Raw genomic sequence first — 23,600 nt, forward strand, 5'->3', positions numbered from 1 at the left:
ATTTTAGGTTTTGAATTTAGGGTTCGAAGTAAAAAAATTATCAAAATTATGTACCAAAGGCATGAAAAAGAAATTGCTGAAATGTAGTTTAATAATTGGAAAGGGACCATAAATAATGTGGTGAGAATGGTCTATAAAATAAATTCTCTATAGATAAACGTATAATAATAATTTCATATCTTTAAAATTTGATAATGTGGCAAAATTTGATTGGTAGTAAAAAAACTTTAGTTGATAGGATATCATAAGGGAAATTATTCCCTTTAAATTTTATATTAATATTAATATTAAATAAAATAAAATAAAAAACCCTCCCCGTCCCTTCCTACCACCGTCCCTCTCCCTGTCCGTCTCTGCTGATTTTCTACTGCAGCAACAGCAACAACTTGAAAGAAATGATACCAGACATAGAGACGACAGCATTGAGAGTAGACATGACGAGAGAAAGCACCAATGCTATCTTGTTTGAAGCAAATCCAGCGAACTGAATTATTGTTGGGCTGAAATACATAACAGTAATGATACCCAAAAACTGTTACGCAACCTGAACCGCCACCCCAGCATGGAGTCCCCTTCGCACGACAACATTGCTTAAAGCCCTTCCAATTTTGTTATCAAATTATCCCCAATGGCTTGTTCATCAGCTTTCTCTGCTTCATTGGAGTTTCTAAGAGCAATCAGTTCAGATTTAACTTCACTAGCAGGACAAATCTTCATTTGCAATCAATTATGATATAATACGTAAAAATAGTTGAGGGTAACATCTCGTTATTTATGATTTTAACAGTAATGGTCAAGATAATCGATTTTTTAATTGGACGAGATTATATGTGTAGTTTACCTTATAATTGCTTTCCTTCAAAATTGACCAACTATTCTTTTAAAGAGGAAACTAATTTGCTCATATCAAAATGGAGAGATATTTTGTTCTTTTAGGAGATAAACATCCGGTGGTCTCAATATCAAAATAGGTTAGATCCCAGCAGCTCAGCTCGGCTAAGCAAGCAAAGGCCCTAACTCCTCTCCCTACTCCCATTTCTCTCCAAAACCAAAACTTAGTCGAATCACCATTCAAATAAATGGGCTGGCTTGGCTTGGCTTGGCTTGAGTGAATGAATTATGCCCGACGCACCACCACCAACCCACCAATCTTACTCCACCTCTTGCTATTTTTTGCCATCTTCGCTTCCCGCCCTCTGCTCGCCCACTACTGTTCCATTAACCGTGAGATCGACAAGATCTCCTGCCCTTATCGCTGGCAAGTCATGTCCAAATCTCGCGTTTATTCTGACGTCAATGTCCTTCGTCCCAAGGAGTATTGGGATTACGAGTCCCTCACTGTTCAATGGGGGTAAATTTTTTAAATCGATCGTTGATTAGGTTGTTCTCGAATTTCCTTTAATCAATTTTTAAACCAAGTCACATCAGCTAATCTGAATTGAAGATTATGTAATTTGCTTAAAGTTAGAATCTTCTAATCTTACTAACCTTAAGCATTTTCTGCAACTTTTCTAATGAAAATCCGATTCGGTTCATCAATGAGCATAAATTGATATCGTTTCGGTTATATTAGGTTCTGTATTAGGGATCAAGATGGTTATGAGGTTATTCGGAAAGTTGGAAGGGGTAAATACAGTGAGGTTTTCGAGGGTAAAAATGTCAATAACAATGAACGCTGTGTAATCAAGATCCTCAAACCTGTCAAGAAAAAAAAGGTTGCTAGTTAAGACTTCAATTATATTTATATGTGATGAAATCTTAAGGCATAGCCGCCATGATCAATAATCCTATCATTATTTTTTGTTATTATTGGTAGATTAAGAGAGAGATAAAAATCCTTCAGAATCTATGTGGTGGTCCAAATATTATTAAACTTCTTGATATTGTTAGAGATCAGCACTCCAAGACGCCTAGCTTGGTATTTGAGTACGTCAACAATACAGATTTCAAAGTTCTCTACCCAACTTTGACAGATTATGATATTCGCTACTACATATACGAACTTCTCAAGGTGAAATTACGCCTCTCGTAACAAAATTTTTTATGTATATAACTCTGCTCTATGGTATTTTTTGTTGCATGACCGTTTGTAGTTTTTATTCTTTACTTGATCCAATTCCAAATTATTACTGGCTTTGTTAAGCTTTTGGGGGATTTCTGGGTTGCATTTGGCGTTATAGGATGATAGGAAAAGATTTCTTTGCTTTGTAGGCATTAGATTACTGTCATTCACAAGGAATAATGCACAGAGATGTGAAGCCTCACAATATCATTATAGATCATGAGCTGCGCAAACTTCGCTTGATAGATTGGGGACTTGCCGAGTTTTACCATCCTGGAAAAGAGTATAATGTCCGTGTGGCTTCCAGGTAATATTTTGAAGGCATCATGAATCATGTGATTTACTTTACCACTGTCGACCTTTATATATTTTCAAGATAGTTTTCTTCTTTAAGATCTTAGTTAGAAAAGGACTAGCCTTATATATTAGTCCATGTTTGAAAAGGAAAAAGAAATCCGTTTGGGATTATTTTACCTGTATGTTTTCCTTGCTCGTACTTGGAATTCTTTCCTTTATAGAAATTGAATATGGCTTGTAATACAGGCATATAGATGCAAAATTTAGCATGAAACTCATTAAACAAGTCGAGCTTGGGGAATTTAGATATGCAATACATTTAATTTTTTTCTAAACTCCTTGAAGAGTGAATCTGTCTTTTCTTTCACTTTTTTATAGACTCTGAGTATTAGCTTTCAATAATCAGGATGTCAGAGAGCTTTGATTCTTTCTTTAGGATACGAAAACCTTCTAGATAATGGAAGACCTATATGTTCTCCAAGCAATTCTATAAACAGATTTGGATTCAGTTTAGAGTACCATCAACAATCTGGATTCAGTTTTGGGAAGTTTAATTTCTCTCCTTATTTCTTAGGTACTTTAAAGGGCCCGAACTTCTGATAGATTTACAGGACTATGATTATTCTTTGGACATGTGGAGCCTTGACTGCATGTTTGCTGGAATGGTGCGAAATACCGTTGTTCTAATTTGAGTGTACTAAACTTTCATTTAAAATATCAATTTTGGGTGCATAATAGAATATTTATGTTTGTTTGATTTGTTTGTTATACTTGTTTATCGTGCAGATATTCCGGAAGGAACCATTCTTCTATGGCCATGACAACAATGATCAACTAGTTAAAATTGCAAAGGTAAAATATGCTTTTGCAAATTTGTCAATGTTTCTTATATTGTTGTTGAATATTAATTTTCTTTTCATCATGGTTATTGTTAAATTAACATTTTGGTTTAGATAATTCATCATTTTCTAACTGCTACTTAGAAAATGTATTATTCTATGTCTTTGTACCTTCACCACCTCAGTAATCTTTGTTTTTACAATCTACATCTGGAGCATCACTTTGTAACCTTTTCAGCACCTGCTACGGTCATTTATTCCTTTGCTACTCGAGCTTGGGTTTGAGTAACGAACATGGGTATGTTCAAAATTTGTCAAGATTTCCCTGTATTTGGAAGGTCCTTGGAGGACCGTATCCCCATATCTATGTTTGGATATGCATCGGATGCGGATGTCAGACATGGGTACTTCAAGAACAATGAAGAGCTAGAGCAACGTAGGTTTATTCACTACCCTTTGTAGATGCAGCATTATTCATATAGCTTTGATTTAAACATTTATTCTCTTTGTGACTATCACTTGTTAGGGGATTGTTACTAGGTGGATGCTTTATATGAACACTCAAACAGGAAAATCTATTTTCATTTTTTTTCCCTAACCATATATCGCCAGTTTACAAGGAATGTGACAAAGCTTTTGACTGCTAAATTATTGTAACTTCAGGTGGTAGGAACTGATGAGTTGAATGCATATCTGAACAAATACCAGTTGGAGCTTGATCCTCAACTTATGCTCTTGTTGGAAGGTACATTAAGCATGACCAGATATACAAAGTTTGCACTGAACTATTAAACAAGGCAATGGACCCTGCGGTGATGCTGTTTGACACACAGATTAGATCCCTCTGGTAGGCACTAATAGTGTGGAATGACTAACTCTATTAACATATTGATATGTTGTTCAGGAACAGCCGAAAACCCTGGTCCGAATTCATTAATGCCGAGAATCAGCATCTTGTTTCACTAGAGGTAAATTTTCTTCTTTAGGCAAACATCTTGGAATTGAAGTACAATAAGCTGAGTTACATTGCACAAAATGCCTTATAGTAATCGAGATTAAGTCTTTAAAGCTCTTTTGACCTGTAGGCAATTGATTTTCTGGATAAGTTGCTTCGATATGATCATCAGGAGAGGCTAACTGCAAAAGAAGCTATGGTAGACCAGTATAAGCATATAATTTAATACCAGTAGCTTTTTCTGCTCCTTTGGTTTAATTAAAAGTGTTATTATGAAATGATCCTCGATTCTTTTTTGTTCTCTGCAGGTCCATCCTTACTTTTCTCAAGTGAGGGCTGCTGAAAGTTGCAGGATGCGAGGTCAGTAACCCATTCACATTGGGTTGGTGTGCAGAGCCCACATTCAGCTGGGAAGATTTGTTGTGCTTACTTCTGCTGCCTTTCTCAGTTTTAGGCAGTTGGAGGTTTGTTTTGTTAACATAGCAGTTTTCTTTTTCTTTCTATCAAATAAAGTCTCCTATTTCTTATGTTTATATTTTATATTCAACACATCCACATCAAGCTTATCTTTAAGCCTTGATTTTCCAACAATGCAATTGTGTCGATTATTCCAAGATTTCTAGTATTTTTCAAGTCATTTACATATTTACATATTTATGCTCAAATATGAACCTAAATAGTGTTCAACATTAATATTTAAAAAGGAACAATCGAAATAACACTAGTGTCTTACACTTATATTTCCGGCAACTCTTTTTAACACCATTTAGTTGTAATTTAATTAAAACAGTTACATTTATTGGAAAACTGATTTTTTAGGTTATATTTTTACTTTTTATAATAACTTTTTGTTGACACCATTTTTTTGATGAAAACGGGGTCGACTTAGGTTTTGAAAAATGAAAATGAAAATGGGAGTCGCCACCAATCTTTTTTGATGAGGTGTGATCGGGTCACCTCGTAAAAGTGGTTGTTTTTAATAAACAATTTAATTTTATTAAAACAACGAGTTTGGTCCACGAAATTCAGAAAAACGGGTTCGGGAGTCGGTTACGCACGAGGAAGGATTAACACCCTCGATACGCCCAAAATCGGTACCTAGTTGATTACTTAATGTCTTGATGTCGAAAATTAAAAAACTAGGAAGAAATATTTTTAAAAAAAATACGATCCTTGTATTTAATAAAACTTATATAAAACAAGTCAATTGTTAAGACCCTCTCATTCCAAGAAAAGAAAACATCACACCCAATGCGTTAGAGCACGATATTTTACCTCTTCAGAAACAAGTTAATCTAAAAAAAATTCGCGTAATAAGATATTAAAAGAGGGTATTCAATGGTTTAAATTATGTGAAAAAGTTGCAACCCAATATGTTAGGGTACAGTTTAAACATTGGATATTGCATTTACGAAAAATACTTGTCTTGAGAAAACAACGTGTCATATCCAATGCATTAGGACACGACGTATTGAATTCCCAATAACGAGCTTTTAGTTATATTTTATAAAAAAGATTTCGATTATTTAGATTCAACGAAGGAAATCGAAACCCAATACGTTAGGGCTCGATTTTCGAAGATTCTAAATATCGAGTATTATTTTCACTTTAAATTTTCGCTTTTTTTACGAATGCGAGTAAAAATGAATGTAAAATAATAATGATGATAATGAAAATAAAATAATAAGCAAATAAGAAAAGATAAATAAATAAAATAACAAATATATAAAAAGAAATCAATAATGTATACACAAATAAAGGTAGATAAATAAAAACTAAAATATACATAAATAAAAAGTAGATAAATAAAAACTAAAACACTTAAATAAATAATAATAATAATGAGCATGATAATGGTAATAACAATATAAGAAATAATAGTAAAAATAATGGTAACATCATTGAAATCAATTAATTTAATTTAGCAAAAATATAACAAAACAAAAAAGGACTAATTTAAAACTGAAAATAGAATCTTGGCGTCTAAAACGCAAATAAATTAAAAGGAGTGCCCCAGGACTAAAATAGAACATGCTGAAGGCATGAGGGACCGATGGGGAAATACTCCCAACCCCCCAGTGCACATCGTTTCAACGCAGACTGAAATGAAATGCGCGGAAAATTGCGTGGTTTAATTTAAGAAAATAAAAAGGACCACATTGCACAACAGCGTGAAAGCAGAAGGACCTGGCGCATAAATACCCCCTCACCGCAGAAACACGCGGATCCTAGGCAGTCCGGGTCGGATCGGGCCGGATGGCTCCGAAACGACTTCGTTTTGGAGCTCTCAGAACCTTCCCAAAACGGCACCATTTTGGTATCCCATAAACAAATAAAAAAAAACTAAAAAAACACTTTCTCTTCATTTTAAAAAAACAAACAGAGGGCTCTCCCTCCCTCTCTCTACTCTCCCCGGGAGCTACCCAGAATCTGGCGAGAAACCGCCGCCGGCCCTGCCGTATACAGTGACCGGGACACCCAAAAGTCACGTTTTTAAACCCCGATCTCGACCCCCCCAAAAAAAATGTCCTCCGGACTCAAAAGACCAAGGAAGGAAGGGTGTTTCATACTCTTCTCGGTCCGATTCCAACACCAGAGAAGATCTCCGGCGACAGGCTTTCGAAACCGGTGAGTACCTTTTTCCCCTTCTTTTCCGTTTTTGTATAAAATAAGAAATCAAACACAAAAAAAATAAAATAAAATAAAATAAATAACAACATAAGAACAGAGAAAAAGAAAATGGAGTCAACCTTTTTTTTGCTTTTATTTCAGTTGTTGTTAAAGAAATACAAAGATAGTGTTTTTTGCTTTTATAACCTATCTATTTATATTATTTCTATTATTCTTTGTTGCTCTTTGCGTGTTTGCTCTGTTTTGCAGGTGTCAGAGAAGCTGGTAGAGCAGGTGGCCGAAACAATGGCGATGGCAGAGGGTAGGTGACGTCGGCGGCGAGAAGTTAGGAGGCAGGTGGTGCAGCGCAATAGGGCTAGGGGGATTAGGGTTTTCTGATAGCTTTAGGCTATTGGGCCATTGGGCTGTTCATTGTAATTGGGTTTTGGGCCAGGGTTATTTCGGGCTTTAATTTTTGTATTTGGGCCGAATTGGGTTAATTGGCACTAGGCCCGAGTAAAATTGGGTTTGTACAGCTACCCCTCTTTGCTCGTTGTCGTGTAACGAGAACAGAACAAAGACTAAGAAATACCCATTTTGCCCGGGCTCGTCGAGTCTCGACTTCTTTTAACGCCTTCCTTCTTCAAGTAGACTCATTTCAGTCCACTGTGTCTTGTCGCTTCAATCCACTCTACTGCACTTAAGAGAGATACGACTTGTAGCTTCAATCTACTTTGTCACGATTTTAGGGGACGAAAATTATGATTTTAGTCTGCTTTACTGCTATACTGTGAATTCAGGGAGAGAAGGTTTGATACGATAAGATCTAACTCGACCTACTGCAACTTCAGAGGTATATGATTCATCGTTTTAATCCGCTCCACTGCATCTGCTTTACTGCACTATCAGGGGAGAAGGTTTTGTGGCTTTAATCTGCTCTTCTGCAACTTCAGAAAGATAAGATTTGTAGTCGGTCCTCAATTTGTTCCACTGCAACTTCAGGGAAATAAAATTTGTTATCTTTGGTCTACTCTACTACATTCTCAGCGAGATAGAACCTATGGTTTCAATAAAATCTGAGGCAATCCATTCCATTGCAACTTCAGAGATAAGATCCATCATTTTGACCCGCTCCCCTGCAACTTCAGGAGGATAAGGTTAGTGGTTTCAACCTGCTCTACTGCAACTTCAGAGAGACAAGGTTTGTGACTTCAACGATCTGTTCTCTGGGGAACATGACCTGCATAATTCATTTTATGGACCTATTTATGTCTAGTGTTTAGGATGCCATGATCTAGATGAAATAAATGCTCCTAACTAGATATGTATGAATTATATTTGCACGAATGCAGAATGTCATGAGAATGATCCCTTTTTTAATATTAGGGTTGCCATTGCTCGTCATTCATCAAGGTTCTATCATTAATGCCTTCTTGTTTAGTTGATGTTCCTTAACGAAGAATCCGAAACGATGATCGCAACTTAGACTACTCTCTCAAATGTTTCAAACCCTTAAGCTTGGTTAGTTCTAAATAAAAGTCCTATCTCAGGTCCTCATATCATTTAGAAGCTTTTAGAGTAATATGCAGAACTCTTTCTTCTTGAATATTGCCAGTCTAGTAATCGTTATTTCAATGAGAAAAAGCTTGAAAAAGATTACCAAAATGGACAAGATGAAAATTTGTAGAGAGTGAAGCTCAAAATGAATGAATTGATCAAGACAACAAAATTTGCTAGAATACAAAAGGAGGATAAATTAAACAAGATGGGATATTTCGTCAAAATACTAAAATGGAAATAAGTGCCCCAGATATCGTAGTATGAGCTTCTCTGTACAGCTTTTCTGAAGACCATTTTGAGTTTGACACGTGTTTAGAAAATCTACAGTATTCTGTTGACGCCTCATGATGTCGCTCACCCTTTTTCTGTTGATTCAGGTACAGCAAGATCACCACATGCCCCAATCCAATCCAAAATTTGAGCCGCCCTTTTCAGGTTTTCAACTCAAATCCCCTTTGATCTCAAGGTACCTTTTGCGGGTTTTCACATTGGCCTCTCTCTTTTTTTTTAGGAAAAGTATTTCTTGACTGAATCCGAATTCACAGGATTAGGTAAGTTCTTACCATCCATCTCGGTCAAAATCAGCGCTCTTCCAGAAAAGACTTTCTTTACCACATAAGGTCCTTACCAATTTGGCATCCACTTTCCTCTAAAGTCTCTTTGTATGGGGAGAATTTTCTTCAGTACCAAATCTCCTTCATAGAATTCTCGGGGATGAACCTTTTTGTTGTAAGCTCGCATAATTCTCTTTTAGTATATTTGACCATGACGTATAGCTCGTAATCTCTTTTCTTCGATCAAATTCAGTTGATCATACCGGGATTGAATCCACTCTGCCTCGTCTAGTTTCAGTTCTGATAAAACTCGAAGGGAAGGAATCTCCACTTCAATGGGCAAAACTGCCTCCATTCCATACACTAATGAGAAAGATGTTGCCCCGGTAGAGGTTCTGATAGACGTTCGATAGGCAAAAAGGACAAATGGTAACTTCTCATGCCAATCCTTATAAGTCGCAGTCATCTTCGCTACAATCTTCTTAATATTTTTATTGGCCGCTTCTACCGCGCCATTTATTTTTGGGCGATATGACGATGAGTTATGGTGTTTGATCTTGAATTGATTACAGACCTCCGTTATCGTGCTGTTGTTCAAGTTCAATGCATTGTCGGATATAATCCTCTCTGGCATCCCATACCGACATATGATCTCCTTTTTTTAGGAATTTGCTGACTGCTGACTTTGTAACGTTGGCGTAAGAAGTAGCCTCTACCCATTTAGTAAAGTAGTCAATAACTACGAATATGAACCGATGCTCGTTTGAAGCCTTTGGCGAGATCGGCCCAATGACATCCATGCCCCACATAGAGAAAGGCCATGGAGACGTCATGACGTGGAGTGGTGAAGGGGGCACGTGAATCTTGTCTCCATAAATTTGGCACTTATGACATTTCTTTGCATATTTGATGCAATCTTCTTACATGGTGGACCAATAATATCCAAATCTCATGATTTGCTTGGCCATTGTGAAGCCATTAGCATGTGTTCCACAAACTCCTTCATGCACCTCTTCTAAGATTAGCTTGGCTTCCACAGCGTCTACACATCTTAACAGCACTTGATCTTTTCCTCTTCTGTACAAGATTTCTCCATCTAAGACATAATCATTGGCCAGTCTTCTCAATGTTTTCCTTTCATTCTCAGTCGCCCGAACAGGATACTCGCGATTCTTTACATATCGCAGTATGTCGTGATACCAAGGGTGATCACCCTTTTCCTCCTCTTCATCAATGTTGCAACAGTGAGTTGGAGCCTCATAAATGCTCATCTGGATTGGCTTCATATCCTCCTTCTCATTTACTTTGATCATGGAAGCTAACGTAGCCAAAGCGTCAGCCATCTGATTTTCCTCTCGTGGAAGGTAGCAAAAGGTGATATCATCAAATTCCTCAATTAGTTTCATAACCAATTTTCGGTAATTGACCAATTTGGGATCTCTTGTCTCCCATTCTCCTTTGAGTTGATAAATTACCAGTGCAGAGTCTTCATATACCTCTAACACTTTGATCTTACGCTCTATGGTTGTGCGTATCCCCATGATACATGCTTCGTATTCGGCCATATTGTTCGTACAATCAAAATCCAATTTACAAGTGAATGGATAATGATCTCCGCTTGGGGATACCAAAACTGCTCCAACTCCATTGCCTACAGCATTCGAGGCTCCATCGAAGTTTAATTTCTAAGCATCACCTTCTCGGGTATCTTTCTCTAAGATTGCCACATACATTATATCTTCATTTGGGAAGTCAAAGTTCAACGGCTCATAATCTTCCAGAGCTCGACTAGCTAGAAAATCTGCTATCGTGCTTCCTTTTACGGCCTTCTGATTCACATAGACTGTCAAACTCAGACAGTAGGATTTGCCATCTGGCCATCCTTCCGTTTAAAGCAGTTGACTTCATCATGTATTTCAGAGGGTCTAATCTTGAGATTAACCAGGTTGTATGGTACAGCATGTACTTCCTCAATCTCCGAGTCGTCCAAATCAATGCGCAGCATAACTTCTCGATTGACGAGTATCTTGTCTCGCACTCGGTACTTCTTGCTGAGATAGTATATTGCTCTTTCTTTTCTTCCCGAGTCATCACGTTGGCCCAGCACGCATCCCATGGAATTTTTGAATACTGCCAAATACAGTATCAATGGCTTGTCCAGACAAGGTGGCATTAGTACTGGGGCATTAGACAAGTAATACTTAATCTTGTCAAAAGCTTTTTGGCACTCCTCATCCCATACGCCCGGATTATGTTTCTTAAGGAGACGAAATATGGGGTCGCATTTCCCCGTTAATTGTGAAATGAACCTGGCAATGTAATTTAGCCTTCCTAGGAAACCTCAAACTTCTTTCTGAATGCGCGGCGGAGGCAACTCTTGTATGACCTTGACCTTGTCTGGGTCAATCTCAATCCCTCTTTCACTAACTACAAACCCTAGCAACTTTCTCGATCTATCTCCGAAAGTGCATTTGGCTGGGTTAAGCTTTAGTTGGAACTTTCTTAACCGTATAAACAGTTTTCTCAAGACTTGTACATGCTCCTCATCTGTTCTAGATTTTGCAATTATGTCGTCCACATAGACTTCTATCTCTCTATGCATCATGTCATGGAATAAAGTTACCATGGCTCTTTGGTATGTTCCCCCCTCATTTTTCAATCCAAATGTCATCACCTTGTAACAGAAAGTGCCCCACATGGTTACGAACGTGGTCTTGCCCATGTCTTCAGGATGCATTTTTATTTGATTGTATCCCGAGAAACCATCCATAAAGGAGAAAAGTGAATAACCTGCCGTGTTGTCCACTAGAGTGTCGATATGCGGTAATGGAAAGTTGTCTTTTGGGCTGGCTTTATTCAGATCCCTGTAGTCTACACACATTCGAACTTTCTCATCTTTCTTTGGAACAGGGACTATGTTAGCTACCCACTCTGAATATTTGACTACTTGTAAGAAACCTGCATCAAACTGCTTTTTAACCTCCTCTTTTATCTTCAACAAAACATCAGGCCTCATCATTCGGATTTTCTGTTGAATCGGTTTACACTATTCTTTTATGGGCAATCGGTGTACTACTATATCAGTACTTAATCCAGGCATATCTTGGTAAGACCATGCGAAGACATCCTTGAACTCTCTGAGCAACTCAACGAGATCTTGTTTTATCTGCGTGGCAATACAATCACCAATTTTTACCTCTTTTCCCTCTCCTAAACTTACAACCTCCATCGACTCTTTATTAGGTAGGATTTGTTTCTCCTCTTACTCCACCATCCTTAACAAATCAGGAGATAGGGCACTGTCTTGGTTGTCTTCAAAATCCTGAAGATCATCCGTACTCATGTCTTGTTCAAATAAGGACTCTGGGTTAGTAACAGTGTTGCTCACATCATTGATATCTGAAGACCTGTTATTAGGACGAGAGAATGTCCAAGAAGAAAAAAAATCTAAGAATAATTGTATGCATAGTATGATTATAAATGGAATGAAAAGAATGAAATAATATTTGCTCAAAGTGACTGAATGATGCGTTTTCATTGAAATAGGATTTTGAACATGTGCCTTTTACAAAAGATTTTTAATACCCCAAGCCTAGGGTAATAAGTGTTCTGGACATTACTCTGAATTAGTTCTATATATTACAGGGATTTCTTCTGCAGTCCAATTATCTAGAACACTCCCAGGCTCGCAAGAGCGAATGTCTGATGTACTTCCCTTTTCAAGTTCTCCATTGAATATGGCATTGATCTGTATGTTTCCTAACATTTCCTCCATGGTATCCTTTCCTGTTATTTATTGCTCAGGACAAATGGCCTCTCCGATATAAAGGTTCTGGATAGGTGGGGGAAAGTCATAGGTTTCCAATCGACTTCTTCTCTACTTAAACGCGCCTTCCGCCTCTCTTGCCTCTTTTCCAACTCTTTCCTTCTTTGTCTTGCATTTGGCTTAAACCCTAAACCAAAGCGGTCTCATTTGTCTTTCATTGTTGGTGCCTCTATCCTTCCTTGAAGACATTTTCCAAGCCCTCTCCCGTGCACGACTCCTTTCCCAACAGTCATTTGCAGCCCCATCTTCGTGGTTTTAGATATGCTAGGCATGGGGATCTTGTTCCCTTCAACAATGTAGGTTGTATTTACAAATTCCAAAGATCGAAATGAGCACTCTATTGCTTCTTCTTCTGGCTCTATATACGGTGTATCATTAGTTACAACCGCAATGATGTCCTCTTCTACATTGATCGTCACCAGCCAGCCGTCTATTACTGGTTTCAACTTTTGGTGAAGCAATGACGGTACTGCTCTTGCAGAATGAATCCAAGGTCTTCCTAACAGACAACTGTAAGAGGGTTTGATGTCTATTACCAGGAAATCCACCTCGTACGTGTTTAGGCCGATTAAAAAAGGAATTTCAATCCTTCCCATTACTCCTCTCTCAGTACCATCGAACACTCTCACTACATTTTGGCACGTTTTCATATGCGAGCTATCCACGAGCAGCCTATTCAAGGTGGATAAGGGTAAGACATTTAGGGCTGATCCATTATCAATTAATACCCTTGACAACATATACCCCTTGCAGTGGGTTGTAATGTGTAGAGCTTTAGTCGATCCCATGCCCCCCGGTGGTATTTCATCATCGTTAAAGAAAATGTAATTATCAGCGCTTATATTACCAACCAGACGGTCTAACTTGTTCACAGAGATGTCATTATAGACATAAGTTTCATTTAATACTTTCATCAGCGCGCTACGATGTGCTTCCGAGTTTAGAAGTAATGCCAGTAGCGAAATACGAGCTGGCTGTTTATGCAACTGCTCTACAACACTATATTCACTATGTTTCAAGAATTTTAGAAACTCTCTAGCTTTATTCTCAGTTACCGATTCGTTGACAGGAGATTCAAGTTAGACTGCCTTTTCCTTTTTCTGTTCGACCGCCGAGGCTTTTCCTTTTACCGGCTCTGTTTTTGAAATTACTGGGTCGTAACGCTTTCCACTACGCGTATAAAAGCCATCATCATTGGTCTCTTCTGAAGCATTTATCGGGTTTCTCTCTTCTGGAACAGTCACGTTACAGTCGTAATTCTAAGGAACCTTTTTGCTATCCTTATAGGAAAAGGGTACCGGTTTTGGATTATGACTTTTGGTGGTATTTGTATCCCTGCTTCATTGCTTCTTGGCCATGAAATGATCACCACCGGGTGATTGACCTTCTGGAACCTTTCTATGGGCCCTTAGTCTGAGGCGCAGACCTCTCTTTCTTCAAATCCCTTGAACTCTTCATAAAACTCTATCTCCTTATTGTCCATCAGGTTTTGTACCACGGTCTTGAACTCTGCACATTCCTAAATGTCATGACCCTCATTGGTATGGAACTCACAGTATGTTCCTGCCTCTTTAGGCCTTTCGTCTAAATCTTTGCAATTAGACCCCTACATACCATCTGTTCCCAAACACATTTCATTGGGGTTCTTACCTCCATCACGTTTGCTTTAATTCTCTTACCTCCACTTTCAGCTATTACATTTATCCCTTTATCTGCATGATTGGGCAACGGATTTCCTGCTACGTTTTGTCCTGACGAGTCATCCAACTTTACAACACCCATTTTAATGAGTCTTTCGACCACCTTCTTGAACACAGTACAATTCTCAATTGAATGCCCCATTATCCCAGGATGATATTCGCAATGAGCGTTTGTGTCATACCACTTAGGAAACGGGGGTTGCATGGGTTTTAGATAAAAAGGGGAGACCACATGGGCATCAAATAGATTTTGGTACAGCTCCTTATAAGTTATCAGTATAGGTGTAAACTGGGGTCTTTCTGACCTCGAATTAGACTCCTGCCTCGGAGGGCCCTGATGATTGGTAGCTACTGTCTTTGGTGAGCCAACAGTGACAGACTTTGAATATCCTTTGTTGTATGTACTCACATTACTTATCTCACCTTCTTTCTTCATCGATGCCGGTCTCTTAAAGTTTTTCCCCGCATTTATTTGACCACTTCTTACTGCATTTTCAATCATTTCACCAGTCATCACTATATCTGAAAAGCTTTTTGTGGTGCTTCCCAACATATGGGTGATGAATGGGGCCTTTAGAGTATTGATAAAAAGTATCGTGGTTTCTTTTTCCAAAAGAGGCGGCTGGACTTGCGTTGCCATTTCTCGCCATCTCTGGGCGTACTGCCTAAAGCTTTCATTTTGTTTCCTTTCCATGTTTTGTAGCGTGATCCTATCAGGCGTCATGTCCGATACGTGGCTGTATTGTCTCATGAAGGCCTGTGCCAAATCTTTCTATGAACTAATTTGACTACGACTCAACTGGTTGTACCATTTGGCAGCAGCTCCTATCAGACTGTCTCAGAAATAGTGAATTAACAATTTATCGTTGTCAATATATCCTGTCATCCTCCGACAGAACATGGTGATATGGGCTTTAGGACAGCTAGTCCCGTTGTACTTTTCGAATTCAGACATTTTAAACTTAGGTGGGAGAACTAAGTCAGGTACCAAACTGAGGTCTTTGGCATCAATTTTGCAACGGTAATCGGCATTTTCCATTGCTCTAAACTTTTCTTCTAACCATCTACATATATCTTCAAGCTGCTTCGGTAAATCCACATTTGTTTTTTCCACTTCCGCTACATCGTCCAGATCAGGAACTACGGGGTTGGTCGGATTATCTCCTGGATTAGAACCCGTGCCCATTTGAAAATTCAAAGGTACCGAAGCATTAGCCTGATATTGAGGCCTAATAGTGACATGTGCTCTCTACGGGCCCATTTCTGGCTGTGCTTGGGTATTCATCGGAGTGAAGCCCAGAGGAGAAACGGGATCTTCACGATCAACTCCAGAATCAATTACTGGTTTTTTTCCTTTATCATTTGCTTTATCCAAAAATTGTGATAGTTGGCTCATCATAGCATTCTGGGATTCCTGCATGTCTTGTTGGATTTTATTCAGTCGTTCCTGCATTTGATCCTGCATTTCCTTTTGCAGTTGTTCCAACTTTTCTAGCCTTTGATCCATTGCTTTTGTTTGACGACGAGTACCGTAGTGATATTTGATTGATGAATTTTTGTCGGTTTCCAGGGTAACTGTCATATTTTAAATTATTAGGGTCATTTTATGAAGTTGATGCATGTATGTAATGCGGATGTATGATATGAATGCAAAAAGAGGCATTAATTCTGATTCAACTTCATTAGAAAACTTTACTAGAAAAGAAATTTCTTTATATAAAATAGATTACATATACGGCTTTGCCCTTATACTCAAAGCCTTAACCTTTCTAAGAAGCCAAGCTAATTCTCGGTCTCGGTCCGATTCTGACTTATACTTTAGACTTAATATATCAGCCTGAACTTCCAGGGTCTGTAGGTGATCGGCTATTTCGCGTACTTGAGCCACTGCCTTGCCCATAATATAATCTCTCTCTCTAATCTGGTCTAGTGACTGATGGAATTGTTCTTGCCACTGTTCATTGCTTCTCTCAAGAAGTTCTATTCGGAGTTCACTGTTTTGTAATGCGTCCTCGAGCTCTCCCACCTGTCCCTTCAGTTCTTCAATTTTGCCTAAGCTTACTTTTAATTCGATCGCAGAATTACGACTACGGTGTTGGTAAAGTGACTTTTCTAACTCGGTTACTCGAGTTTTCAATCTCATCTTCTTGTTTTGGCACTCTAATAGACTCTTTTCCAAAACGACTTCTCGAGCTCCAGCATCTTGGAACTTCTTTTCCCATTGATCAGCTTCAGTTTTTTTCTCATGAATTTCCTATCGCCATTGCTCCGATGTCTTACCCAAGCCGGCCGTTCTTATTGACCTTCGCAACTTCTTGTAATCCATCTTCAAGCTATCCAAGTCTTCATCAGCCTTATTTTTTCCTTTTCTCCATTTGTCGGCCTCTAACTTTTGAACGTCGACATCCAGTCCTAACTGCATTTTTTCTTCCTCTAATTGCTCTATTTTCTTTCCCAACTCCAAGTTCCTTTTTTAAAAATCCTGCTTTATGATTTCTATCTCAGATGGGACCATTTGCAAATGCTCCTCTATTGGTCAAACATTTTCTTCTCTTAGTTTGGGATATTGTCATTGACCCTCTTATTCCACCACTCATTATATTCGGGGGTTACCATCGGTCCAACGGCAAGTCTCTTCATTCGGTGAATTTGCTTCCAAACATTGGTCACTTATCGAATCTTCTTCTTATAGCCATCATCTTTATATGAAAAGTCACTCTGGGCCAATCCTTGGGTTGCAGGTATAAACTGTATCGATCTATACTGTTTCAGTACCAACAACGGTGCATAGCCAACAACTCCCCAAATCCCAAGTAAAGGGACCCAGTCGAAGTCCCCACATCGATACAAGATTTCATCGGGCACCATCCAAGGAGCTCTCCATTCGATATCTTCGTCCTTGAGATTTTGAAGAATCGCCATCCACTTCTCTACGGTGACACCTTCACGTCTCGGTGTCACTGCTAGCTCTTTCAATGGGGAGTAGTTCTCAGAAAATACTTAATAGGAAACTTTATCCACTTTCCAGAAGTGTATGGAACCACACTAGTAAAAGTTGTACACATCCAATGAATCTTCCCTCGCCCGAGCTTCGACACGCGTTCAAAGATCTAAATGTCTCGGCCAAAATTGTTGGGACAGGTGTGACTCTCTTGTCCAATCTATCAAACAAATCTGTAACTGCTTCATCAACATACCCTAGTGCTCTAGGAAAAACCATCAACCCATAAATACTCAAAGCAAAAACATCGACCTTCTTCTTAGTATCAGAATGTACTAGAATCTAAGCATGCAGACTCTTCCAAGGAATACACTTACTATCCCCCTTTTGTTTAACTCGCGCTGCGACCCATTGCTCGCTCATTGCTAAGATATTCATTAATTTCTTTACGAAAGTCGGGACATTGACAGCTTTAGAATAGACCTTATCTTCTTGAATCCTTGGGCAACGCAGCAGAGCCGTATATTCCTCTATAGTAGGCACCAAGTCTACCTCTTCAAAAGTGAAGCAACTATAAACGGAATTCCAAAACTGAGCCAGAGCTCGGAACAAATGCTCGTCCACCTTAATATCCATCAAATAGGGCAAATCACCATAATTAAAGTAAAATAGCTGTTTGGTTTCATCATCCCACTGGGCCCATATTTCTTTCAACTCTTGAAGATTGTTTTGCGTTACACTGATATAAGTGAAGTCCCATAACTCTGATGTGTATCTCTCCATCAAACTGTCACCCTTTTCAAGTTGTGTTTTTTCTGACCACACCCGGACAACCGCATTGTTTTCCATTTTATCAAAAAGTTCGTTTTCCATGATAAGATTTCCGTCTAGTAACTGAATGTGAATCAATGCCCCTTTATAATGCGATGTAATCAAAATGTCATGCAACCAAAACAAAACGCAACAAGTCAGTATCATATATAACAATAAGATTCAATACAAACAAGAAATAATAAAGCACCTAATCGGGTAACCACTAGGGTTTGGCGTGGTTCTACCTAAGGCGAGTTCCTAAGGTTCACTATAGGTGGTTTGGCTCCAAAGCAAAGGTACCTGAACCAGTAGATTCCTCGATCTTCACCCATTATAGGCTCATATGGACCGAGTTCGGTTCAGGGGAATACATTTCCCTATGGCTGCACGGAGATGAAAATCTCACGAAGACATAGGTACGGATGTCTCCCGAAAGCGATCCACTATCCTGCACGGAGGTAAAAACCTCACGAAGGACTAGCTTCTAACTCCCACTTAAAAAGGTGTGACCAACGGTCATGCAATGCAATGCAGAGATATAAAAATTTAAAATACAAAACATGATGAAAACTATAACTCAAAACAAATGAAATGCAATAAGAGGATCGTAAATTTAAATTGAATTTTCAACTTTCGACAAAAAGACAAGAAATAATCAACACGTGGCTTGACTCTCTTATTTTGGTTCCCCAGCGGAGTTGCCAAGCTGTTGACACCATTTTTTTGATGAAAACAAGGTCGACTTGGGTTTTGAAAAATTAAAATGAAAATGGGAGTCGCCACCAATCTTTTTTGATGAGGTGTGATCGGGTCACCTCGTAAAAGTGGTTGTTTTTAATAAACAATTTAATTTTATTAAAACAACGAGTTTGGTCCACGAAATTTAGAAAAATGGGTTCGGGAGTCGGTTACGCACGAGGAAGGATTAACACCCTCGATACGCCCAAAATCGGTACCTAAATGATTACTTAATGTCTTGATGTCGAAAATTAAGAAACTAGAAAGAAATTTTTTTAAAAAAATACGATCCTTGTATTTAATAAAACTTATATAAAACTAGTCACTTATTAAGACCCTCTCATTCCAAGAAAAGAAAACATCACACCCATTGCGTTAGAGCACGATATTTTACCTCTTTAGAAACGAGTTAATCTAAAAAAAATTCGCGTAATAAGATATTAAAAGAGGGTATTCAATGGTTTAAATTATGTGAAAAAGTTGCAACCCAATATGTTAGGGTACAGTCTAAACATTGGATATTGCATTTACGAAAAATACTTGTCTTGAGAAAACAACGTGTCATATCCAATGCATTAGGACACGACGTATTGCATTCCCAATAACGAGCTTTTAGTTATATTTTATAAAAAAGATTTCGATTATTTAGATTCAACGAAGGAAATCGAAACCCAATACGTTAGGGCTCGATTTTCGAAGATTCTAAATATTGAGTATTATTTTCACTTTAAATTTCTGTTTTTTTTTTACGAATGTGAGTAAAAATGAATGTAAAATAATAATGATGATAATGCAAATAAAATAATAAGCAAATAAGAAAAGATAAATAAATAAAATAACAAATATATAAAAAGAAATCAATAATGTATACACAAATAAAGGTAGATAAATAAAAACTAAAATATACACAAATAAAAAGTAGATAAATAAAAAATAAAACACTTAAATAAATAATAATAATAATAATGAGCATGATAATGGTAATAACAATATAAGAAATAATAGTAAAAATAATGGTAACATCATTAAAATCAATTAATTTAATTTAGCAAAAATATAACAAAACAAAAAAGGACTAATTTAAAACTGAAAACAGAATCTTGGGGTCTAAAACGTAAATAAATTAAAAGGAGTGCCCCAGGACTAAAATAGAGCACGCTAAAGGCATGAAGGACCGATGGGGAAATACTCCCAACCCCCCAGTGCACATCGTTTCAGCGCGGACTGAATTGAAATGCGCAGAAAATTGCGTGGTTTAATTTAAGAAAATAAAAGGGACCACATTGCAAAGCAGCGTGAAAGCAGAAGGACCTGGCGCATAAATACCTTCTCACCGCAGAAACACGCGGATCCTAGGCAGTCCGGGTCGGATCGGGCCGGATGTCTCCAGAACGACGTCGTTTTGAGGTTCTCAGAACCTTCCCAAAACGGCATCGTTTTGGTATCCCATAAATAAATAAATAAACTAAAAAAACACTTTCTCTTCATTTAAAAAAAACAAACAGAGGGCTCTCCCTCCCTCTCTCTACTCTCCCCGGGAGCTACCCAGAATCCGGTGAGAAACTACCGCCGGCACCGCCAGTGATCGGGACACCCAAAAGTCACGTTTTTAAACCCCGATCTCGACCCCCCAAAAAAAAATCCTCCAGACTCAAAATACCAAGGAAGGAAGGGTGTTTCATACTCTTCTCGGTCCGATTCCAACACCAGAAAAGATCTCCAGCGACAGGCTTTCGAAACCGGTGAGTACCTCCTTCCCCTCCTTTTCCGTTTTTGTATAAAAGAAGAAATCAAACACAAATATAAATAAGTAAATAAATAACAACATAAGAACAGAGAAAAAGAAAATGGAGTCAACCTTTTTTTTGCTTTTATTTCAGTTGTTGTTAAAGAAATACAAAGATAGTGTTTTTTGCTTTTATAACCTATCTATTTCTATTATTTCTATTATTCTTTGCTGCTATTTACATGTTTACTCTGTTTTGCAGGTGTCAGAGAAACTGGCGGAGCAGGTGGCCGAAACAATGGCGATGGCAGAGGATAGGTGACGGCGGCGGCGAAAGTCAAGAGGCAAGTGGTGCAGCGCAATAGGGCTAGGGGGATTAGGGTTTTCTGATAGCTTTAGGCTATTGGGCCATTGGGCTGTTCATTGTAATTGGGTTTTGGGCCAGGGTTATTTTGGGCTTTAATTTTTGTATTTGGGCCGAATTGGGTTAATTGGCACTAGGCCCGGGTAAAATTGGGTCTGTACACTTTTCATCTATTATAATAATAATATGTTAAAAACATATTTTGCTAAACTACCTCTTGTTTCAAATTTTTAATTTTAACTAATTATTATTAATATCAATATAATATAATTTTTTAATTAGGTAAACTACAAAAATAGTTCTTTATATATGGTGTAAATTACATTGAACTCTAATTTATGACGTCTTGGCCACTAAAGTTATCGATTTGTAACGTTCTCATTTTTCTTTTTCTTTTTCTTTTTCTTTTTCTTTCTTTTCTTCTCATTGTTCTCTCGTCTCTCCCACTCTCAAGCTCATTCGAAGATTAGACTTTCTGTTATGGCATATAATTATGGGGTTAAAAAGTAGTTAAACTCTATTTATTTATGTTTAATTTGTTGAGCTAATTATGTTGGACCAAACAACACGTTTTGGGGAAGGGGTACTTTAAAGAATACGCTGCGTTTTGGGGTGAAGAGTTTAGTTAATGAAACGGGGCATTTTGATGCTCAGCCTTGTAACTGAGCTACAGATGTAATAACCGTTATTTTCTTTCTTTTTAGTACCCTCGTGTGTGCTAGAGTTTGTCATGAATATTTTCAATACCATTTTCTCTGCCTTTTTCTCTCTTCTATCTCTGTTACTTCTTCCTCCTCCTCCTCCTATTCTTCTATTCTTCTTTTTCTCTTCTTCAGCAGCTCACATTAAGGTATCAAAGCCTTTCTTTCCTCATGGCTAACGATGGAGTAATCACCAGGCTTCAAAAAGAAAAGAGTCAACTACAACAGGAGTTCACCCAATTGAAATCAGATTTGGACACCAAGATTGATACCAAGTTTCAATCTTTTCATGATACGATGAAAGGGGAGATTTGAACTGAGATTCGCACGGGTCTTCAAACTTTATTTGAGCAGTACATGGGACAAACGACACCAACTAGTGCTGTTGGTACTAGCAAAGCAACTCTGATGGAAGTGGGCCTGGACAAGGGAAAAGGCATCTTAGGGACTTTGGTACGAGGGTCTTCAAGGGATGTAACCAGTAACCTGTACAGATTGGAGTGCCCGCGCTTTGATGGCACAGATTTTCGTGAATGGTGGTCAAAGCTTGAATATTTTTTCTCATCTGAATGTGTTCGAGATGAGGCTAAGGTGAAGTAGTCATGCTCCATCTTGAAGGCAAGGCCTTGGACTGGCACCATTTTTTTGTCTAGAGGCGTGATGGGTTGCAACAACTATCGTGGGAGGTTATGCTCGTGGATTGAGGGACCAATATAGTTCAAACACTCTTCTTGATCCTATGTCTGAGCTCGTTACTCTGAAGCAACAGAGGTCAGTGACTCAATTTCATGATACATTTGTTAGTTTGCTCAACTAAATAGATCTAACTGAAGAACATACGATTAGTGTGTTTGTTAGTAATCTCAAACTAGAAATAAAGCAATACTTGCAGTTGTTTCCACCTTCCACTCTTGTAGGTGGCTTTCGTTTAGCTCGAAGGGTGGAGAGTATTATCTCGGGGCCTATGAAAAGAACGATGTATAACAGGAAAATTAGGGGACCAATCAGACCCTTCTTGCCAAATACTAGACCTATCCAAACGGTCTCCACTTTTAACACCATAAGGGGTCCTAAAGGCCCTGTGAAGTCATTATTCCAAGCAGAAATGGATGATAGAATAAAGAAAGGGCTTTGTTTCTGGTGTGCTTCCAAATTCACTCTATGACACAAATGCCAAAAATCTCAACTGTATCAATTGGTAATTGAAGTTTCCTCTGATAGTGAGGTTGAGCCAAAGAGTCCTGAAATTGATGAGTTTCAAGATTGTAAGGAGCAATTGGAGCAGGGAGAGCAGGAACCCGAGGTCACTTCACCTGTACTTTCTCTGCATGCTTTGCATGGCTCTCAAAGACACAACAAGATGAGGCTGTTAGCTCACATCGGGCAAACAAAAGTCATCATTCTTATGGATTCAGGGAGCACACATAATTTCATAGATTCTAAGTTGGTGAAGCGACTGGACTTACCTACTGAATAAACTGTTGTATTGAGAGTCATGGTGGCTAGTGGAGTTCGGTTGTCTACCTAAGGAGTCTGTAAAAATGTCCAGTTGGGAGCTCAAGGATCGACATTCATTACTGATTTTTACTTGCTACATCTGAAGGGGTGTGATCTAGTATTGAAAATTCAGTGGCTTTTATCTTTAGGATCCATCATATGGAATTTTTCCTCCCTCACTATGCAATTCGAACATCAGGGCAAAAACCATATCCTACAAGGAGTTGTCCCTAGCAGTCTTCAACTTTTTCAGACAATCAAGCAACCAAATGTTTCAAAGTATTAAGCTACGGTCCCCAGCCTATGTTATTATCTTTTAGTCAATAGACAGTACTCGCCTTGCCAAAGTCTCTTGACCATCTAATGTTACTTAAGTTATTAACTGCTTTTGATGATGTTTTCCTAGTACCATCAGGC

At 38.3% G+C, this 23,600-nt stretch overlaps 1 pseudogene; it reads left to right on the forward strand.

Moving 5' to 3' along the window:
* Nucleotides 1–900: 900 nt before the first annotated feature.
* LOC107945358 (casein kinase II subunit alpha-2-like) lies at nucleotides 901–4,783 on the forward strand (annotated as a pseudogene).
* Nucleotides 4,784–23,600: the final 18,817 nt, after the last annotated feature.

Source organism: Gossypium hirsutum, chromosome D12 (genome assembly GCF_007990345.1).
Source record: "Gossypium hirsutum isolate 1008001.06 chromosome D12, Gossypium_hirsutum_v2.1, whole genome shotgun sequence".
NCBI lineage: Eukaryota > Viridiplantae > Streptophyta > Magnoliopsida > Malvales > Malvaceae > Gossypium > Gossypium hirsutum.